This window comes from Zophobas morio, unplaced genomic scaffold (genome assembly GCF_036711695.1).
Source record: "Zophobas morio isolate AGI-343-1 ecotype UQ-CSIRO unplaced genomic scaffold, CSIRO_AGI_Zmor_V1 ptg000005l, whole genome shotgun sequence".
Lineage (NCBI taxonomy): Eukaryota > Metazoa > Arthropoda > Insecta > Coleoptera > Tenebrionidae > Zophobas > Zophobas morio.
Genome location: NW_026972110.1, coordinates 9,941,830 through 9,950,095, shown reverse-complemented (window position 1 = coordinate 9,950,095; position 8,266 = coordinate 9,941,830).

Sequence of the window (8,266 nt, the reverse complement as noted above, 5' to 3'; positions counted from 1 at the left end):
TGTTTGACACGATTGTGACGTCATGGAAATACAAATAGGCTGCGACGAAAGCATTGACGTCACGGTTCATTATTAGGTGGCAGCACGAAATCGCTGTGAACATCTCTGAAATTTCTTTTCTTGGAAGAACCTCTTTAGATTAAGGGTTATAATATTTTTGATTTTGAAAATGTGAGTCATATATTTTTTTAAGTTGTGATGATCGGTGTAATACATAAAATAAGATATATCAAGTTTCACGAAAGAAAAGTAAGCTAAAATTAAAAATTAGAAGTTTGCACCTCGTCGATTATCGATTTAAGAACTCCATATCCTAGAAAATGTACAAGCATTTTTTTCACCGGAATTTAGTATATTTGTTGATTATGGTGTTATTTTATTATCTTATTTCTATTAAAAAGGATGACACTTAGTATATGCACTCCATTAACATACATAGTTAATTAACGTATCAACAATTATTTCCAGAAAAATGAGTCATATGCATAAAATTAACTATTTACTAAAAAGTAAAATCTTTAAGTTAAAGGAAATACTTACCAGTAAATACTTAGGTAAAGTAGAAGTACTTATTGAAAGCCATATCATAATCTTATATTTTTATTATCAAATAAATACTTCTGGTTTTTCCAGTAAATATTTGAATTTTTATGTATCATAAATATAACAACTACTGTCTTCCACGAAATTAATTATTTAATCATCGAGAAGGTTGTTGATTGAAAAATAAGCAAGAAAAATTGATAACATTTTGTTAAAAAAAAGATTCGTTTTGTCAAACAACCACAGACGAAAATATTGGAAACAGAAGAAAGCTTCAAAAAACTGGTCAAAAGAATACATGACAAATTTTGAGGAAGGTTACCAGGCAGAAAACCTTGCAAAAAATAAACAAGATGAAAACGAAATTAAAATAGAAAACAAATAGTAAACGAACGGGATACAAGAAAATTGTTCTTAAGGGTTAGGAAGTGTAGGTTTCTAATAAATCTGTTGGATGATAGCAAAAAAGTCTAATTCCGGCATTACACAGAATTTGAGTTTTTTTTTTTCTAGAAAGTTATTGTAATATTATTATCAGGTGCAGCATTTGCCGGAATTGTTGAATGAGGTGAATGTAGTACCACAAGTGCCGCCACCAAAAAAAAAGATAAGCTGAATCTCTACCGGAAACGGACGAAACAAACCAACAAATGACTTACAAAGGCTTATGCTATTAGAGCAAAAACAATAAAGGTGTAGAAAAGTTCAATAGAGAATTCTTAAAGTACTGAATCATACTATTTGTAGCATGAATAAAATTCGAACTAAGTACTTCATACCTGTATGTATGCCTGGAATTTTATTATCGTTTTTATTGTTTCCGCCAATTTCGTTGTCTTCTTAAAGTACAATGTCCGAAAAGCGATTTTTATTATTTAAAAATTTGGAGACATAGAAAACAAAAAACATAAAACCGTTATGTTGGAAATTTCAGTACAAAGTATATATGTATTTACAAAATTTATACATATCAGCCAATGTTTAAATCATCAGCATATATCAAATACTGCACCGTTAGTTTGTTGCTGATATCATTTATGAACAACGTGAACATTAGTGGCCCAAAAACCGAACCCTGAGGGACCCTTAATGTTTGAGTATTATACAGCGTGTTATTGAAAGGTACATACAAAATAAAATCGGCAATTTGTCTTGAAGTATGGGTGCTAAAAGTTCAAAAAAGTTCAGGTAAAAGTGTTCTCCTTTTAGAGATAAGAATGATTACAATTTATTTCCAAATTCGTTGTACATCTCTGATAAAAAGATCATCTCTCGTTTCTATAGCAACATTTAGTCTTGACAAAAGTTTTATTGTTACAGTTGCTAGGATTTACTAAAATAAATTAATTTTACCTATTTATCCTTCAATAGTGTCTAAAAAGTTTGCATAAGGGATAATTTTCTCCTTATAATTTTGATAACACAAAATAATTTCTTCAGACTTCTTAGACTTTGCGAAGAACTGTCAATTTTGTTGTACGTACCTTTAATAACTATTTGTATTTCGATGGATAACTGACTAATCCGAACATCCAAATGATAAAAAACAATATTTTGTAAATGTATATTACTTGTTAACATTTACCGTATGCTAAAAAATTGATTGAAGGTTACTTCGACAGTACTTAATGGAGTATGTACGTTTCGTTTCGTGTGCTAGCAGAGTGTAGACGTGCATTTTGTCGCTCCGTACATTCGAATCATTTAGGTGAGTTTGTTCCATATTGATTTGAGCCTCTCGTGAATCTAAATAATTATATATACTGACGAATAGATTGGTTTGTTAATTTTTGTCGAAGGAAACATGTTCTATGTTTCCTTCCGACCTTCACATTTTGATTGAGTTCGTTATCATTCGTTTTTCTTACCGTTGACTTTTTTGGCAGAATTTGCTTATCTTCTACTTGACCCCAAACTGGCCGCAGTGTGATTTTAGCACTTGCGAGTGTCGAAAATGGCTATAAAATGCAGTAAATGCAATAGCACCTGAACTAGAAGTCAGAACTATTTGTCCTGTAATGTTTGTAAATCGAATTTTCACAATGAATGTGTTAACATTGATGATGATGCTTACAATCAGCTTCAAATGGAAAGAAAATTAACATCCTGGTTGTGTGCTTTTTGTTTACTTTCTGCCTCTGCCTCTGCTGCTTCTCATACTCAATCCATTCCTTTAGCTTCTGAACTTAATTTGTCTCCTCATTCTTTGAAAATGATCGAATCAATCATTGGAAACCAATTGAAACCATTAACTGACACTATTTCGATGTTAGAAAAATCAGTTAATAATTTATCTCTTGAAAATTCAAAATTGCGTAATGAAATAATCATTTTAAAAAAATGCTTACCCGCCTCTAAACCTTGTGATCAGATAATGTCAGCTGATGCTGATGAAATGCACGCTAAATCATCTTATGCCCAAACTTTGATAAAAAACTCTCAGAAAACTATTATAGTTAAGCCAAAGGGTAAAAATCTGAAAAATCAGTCAATTGCTAAAACTAAATCAGACGTTTTAAAAAATGTTGATCCTCTTACGGACATCAATATTGGGAAAGTGAAAAATCTAAAAGATGGTGGTGTGCTCCTGCAGTGTGACAGTTCTAGTAACTTTAAACAAAGCGCCATGAATAACCTGTCAGACCAGTATGATATTCGTGAAGTCAAGACTATTGGCCCAAGAATTAGAATTACAGGTATTCCTGACTACATAAAAAAAGAAGACATTGTCTTATATATGAGAAAACAAAATGAATCAATCTTTGACGAAAAATCAATTAGTACTTTGTTAAAATATGGCCCGGTTAAAAAAAATAATACCATTTTTCAAGCTGTTTTTGAAGTGGATTTGTTGACATATAAAAGGGCACTAACATTGGGACACTGCCTTGTTGGTCTCAATGGTTGTACTATATACGATGCTATTGACGTTTCCAGATGTTTTAATTGTAACAGCTATGGTCATTCACACAAATTTTGTAAAAATTCTTCTTCTTGTCCTCGGTGTGGTGATAGTCATAATTTGAAGGAATGCCAGGCAGATGTTGAAGCTTTTAAATGTGTCAATTGTTACAACTTCAATCTCAAAAATAATAATCATGACGTTAATATTAATCACGCAGCTTGGGATCATGACAAATGTCATTCGTACAAGATGGTCATTCAAAAAGTCAAACAACATTTGTTTGGACTTTCCATATAGCAATCACATGTTTGTCCTCTTTTCCTCCCTGATAGTCCAACAATACCTCGCTACTCGTGTGACATGAACACCAATAATTCAATGCATGATTCCCCTACTCCAGTTGCTTATTACCAAAATGTTAGGGGTTTAAACACCAAACTCCCGGAAATATATAATGCATTGGCTAGCTGCCATTATGACATAATTGCTTTTTCTGAAACTTTTTTAAACGACTCTGTCCATAACTCAGAAATTTCTAATAATAATTACATAATCTATAGGAGTGACAGAAAATATTCAGATGTTCATTGTCAACGTGGTGGTGGTGTCCTTCTTGCGGTTAAATCAAATTTTGCCTCGTATAAATATGATTTAAATAACTTAAATTTTAGTGATTTACTTGTAATAGATATTCTTGTGGTCAAGATTTTTATAGGTCACAGTATTGTTTATTTTATTGTAGTATATATCCCTCCGGCCAACAGAGTTAGTGCAGCTGATATGGATTTGTTCTTTGAACTTTTATCCTCTCTATATACTTTATTACATGATAGAATCATTATTGTTGGTGACTTCAATATACCCTCTTACTCTAGTTTTCTAGCAAACCCCTTGATACGCGATGCTAAAACAGAATCACTTTTAAATTTTCTCGACTTGACTGACTGTAATCAGCATAACTTTGTACGTAATAACAATGGAAGAATTTTGGATTTGGTTATTTCAAATAAACAAACCACTGTCAATGCAGCAGTTGATATTTTATTAACTGAAGACTCCCATCACCCGAGCTTAGTAATTAATTTAAATAATTTAATTATAACGAAAATGTTCTATGACAAGCCCTTGCATAATCCCGTATTAAAATCTTTTAACTTTTGTAAAGCTGATTTTACACTTTTGTACAACTTGCTTTGTAATACTGACTGGTCTTTCATGTCTAAACATACTGATGTAAATACCATGTGCTTGCAGTTCTATTCAAAATTATATGAGATCTTTGACATTTCTGTTCCTAAGACTAAACGCTTTAAAAAACGTCAATATCCTCCATGGTTTGATGCTAAAATAATTTCTAAACTAAAACTAAAATGGAAATTATGGACACGTTCAAACGACATTCTGATTTGCAATCTTATGATAATTTTAAAATCCTAAGAACTGAGGTCAAAGCAGATATTCAACATGCCTATGCCAATTATATTCAAAAAATTGAAAACAACATTCAATCTGATCCTAGCAGCTTTTGGCGCTTTATTCATAGTAAGAAAAAAGACAATAGTATACCTAAACTGATGACCTATAACAATGAACTACTAAGTCGACCGGAAGACATCGTCAACTCTTTTGCTGACTTTTTTCAAAAATCTTTTATTCTTTCTAATCCATCTGTAACTATGTCTTCTTCAAATTGTCCTCTTTTGTTAATCAAATCGTTTAATGAATCTGAAGTATTTAATGCCCTACGGAAGATGAAAAACAAAACAACAGCTGGTCCTGACGGCATACCCTCTTTCATGTTAACCGACTGTGCAACTGTATTTGCTTCTCCCCTATGTGTTATATTCAATCTAGCAATTAAACAGTGTGAGTACCCGTCCATTTGGAAACAGTCGAATATATGTCCAGTTTTCAAAAATGGAAACAAAAATGTAATCGAAAATTATCGACCCATAACCTTGCTCTGCAATTTTTCCAAGGTATTCGAAATGTTGCTTTATGATGTTATTATCGGGCATGTTAGGCCTTATATATCTGATTTACAGCATGGTTTTCTCAATGGCAGATCTGTAGAAACAAATCTTTGTACGTTTACTCAGTTTGTTTCCGAGTCTTTTGATGCTAAATGTTCGGTGGATTGTATATACACTGATTTCTCTAAAGCATTTGACAGATTAGACCACTCTAAATTGATTGCCAAGTTGGATAGTTTTGGTATGTCAGATTTCCTAATTAAACTTTTTAGTTCTTATTTAATTGGCAGGACGCAGGTTGTTACCATTGGCGGTTTTCAGTCAACTGAGGTGCATGTTACTTCTGGTGTACCGCAAGGGTCCATTCTTGGACCTCTGTTCTTTATTTTGTTTATTAATGACATTAGTATCGGCTTTAGCTCTGAGTGTCTTCTATATGCTGACGACCTAAAAATCTTTAGAAAAATAACAACATTTTCTGACCACCTTCTCCTTCAAGCTGATCTTTATAAATTAGAACAAGCATGCAAAAGGGTTGTCGCTGAATCTTCCTAAATGTAGTGTAATGACATATTCTCTAAAGCATATCAATAGTATATATGAGTATAAAATTGGCGGCTTCATTTTGAAACGTGTTTCCACTGTGAGAGATTTAGGCATTATATTTGATCAAAAATTATCCTTCATTAATCATTATGATGAGATATTTTCCTAATCAATTAGGGCGTTAGGATTTATCATTCGTAATTGCAAAAGCTTTCAACTTAATAGTGCTCTCCTTAGTTTATATACTTCGTTTGTTAGATCAAAACTAGAGTATGGCTGTGTTATTTGGTCCCCAGGGTATGATGTTCATTGTCTCAAATTAGAAAAGTTACAAAGGAAATTTTTAAAATTCCTCCATTTCAAATCATTTGGCTATTACCCTTGTAGAGGTTTTCCTCAAAATGAGCTTTTGGTACTCTTTTCCATTCAAAGCTTGGAAAAGAGGAGAGAAACTTTGTCTCTCTGTTTTCTTTTTAAATTGGTGAATGGTGTTGTAAATTCAAATGCTTTAGTTGAAAAATTGTGCTTTCTAGTTCCCCGGTCAAACATTAGAAACCCTTTATGTTTTTATACTGAAATTTCTAGAACTAATGTACATGTGTTCTCGCCCATTACAACTATGTGCAGAATTTATAATAATTATCGGAATAAATTTGATATCTTCAATTGTAGTTTACGCCAGATCAAAAATGCACATCTATAACAGCCTCCTAATTTTTAACTATTTAATTATGCATTTCCAACAATCTAATTTAGCCCTAATATACCACCCTAATAATCGGTTTATCTGTAGGGGTGGTCAACAATAATAATTATAATAATAATAATAATAAAACATATCCAGCTTTTTCGAAAAATTACAAAATTTTATTTTGCGAATCTTATTGTTTTTATGAGAACCTCTATAAGTTATAATAAATATATGTATTCAATGTTAAAGTAAAAATGTAAAGATGCGTGCTACGCGTATGTTTCAAATGAGTTTTTCGTTTATAAAATTTTGTGATCAAGTCATCAACATTTTTGCAAGGATGTGTATTATATCAATTTGGATACGTATTATAATACTAATAATAACAGTACTGTATTCTTCTCAAATTTTCGGGAAAATGGAATGAGCCGTTTCTGATTTAATCAATAAAATCAATTCACTCATAATTTTTTTGAGTCAGCCTATATAAACAATTCTAAAAAAATATGAATGCAATGATAATACACAAGTCGTTATGTTTTAAACATTTTGATGGGATTTATTGGGATGATGTAACATCATTTTTTTTTTTTGGAGGGGAATAAATAGATATGTTTTGATTAAAAATTTACTATGTTTACAATAACAATAAAACGTCTGCCAGATTTCGGAGCACTCGGTTTTGAAAATTCAAAATTAAATTGCAAAATGTTGTATAATTTTGATTTTTTTCCTAAAATTTCCGGTAAAACTCAATACCGGTTGATAAACGACACGTGTAGGATTGTTATTTTATGCAATTTAAAACCAATTTACTATGTACAATTTTGAGGTAACATCAATACATTATTGGTGGGGAGGATTAGACAAAGTTTGATTAGCGTTTTCCATGTTCATGATATTCATAATACACATTTAAAATTTGACAAGAGTCGGTCCGGTGGTTTCGGAGATTATCTGATATTAACAAAAATTCACACGACAGCGAACAGACAGACCTATGTTTTTGTACTTTAGGGGTCATGACACATCGAGAAAATGTTAAAGTAGCCAGTCGCCCGATGGACTCGATTACAATACTTCCTTCGATTACACTCGAGAAGTAAAAATAGAATTAATTATATTTCAATAGTCCCCACATTTTACGAAGTAAATGTTATCTAAATTTTATAAAGCAATATACTCCTTTACGCGTGGTTTATGGATCCGCCTTGATTTATATCACAGTTTACAATGTTTTTATGCAACATTTCCCACGGGTTTCGTCTAGCCGATGTCTCGTTGATGCATCAAATACCTCGATTAGGAGGCGGGCTATCGGACCCTGTATGCTCAAATCCCATCCTCATCGAATCTGTTTTTATACTGCGACTGATATTATCTATAGATTTTTTTATTGATCAAATCAAAAACGATTGATCCCATTTTCTCGAAAACTTGAGAGTACAATAATGTTACCCCCGCCTATATTTAATAATACTAAAATAAAATTTATCATTAAAACAGCTACTTACCCGATGTGAATATTATTCAGAACCTTTTGTTGTATTGTAACTTATTTAATAATTTTAGTCACTTATTCTTTTGGAGGAGACAGCTTGGTACGTG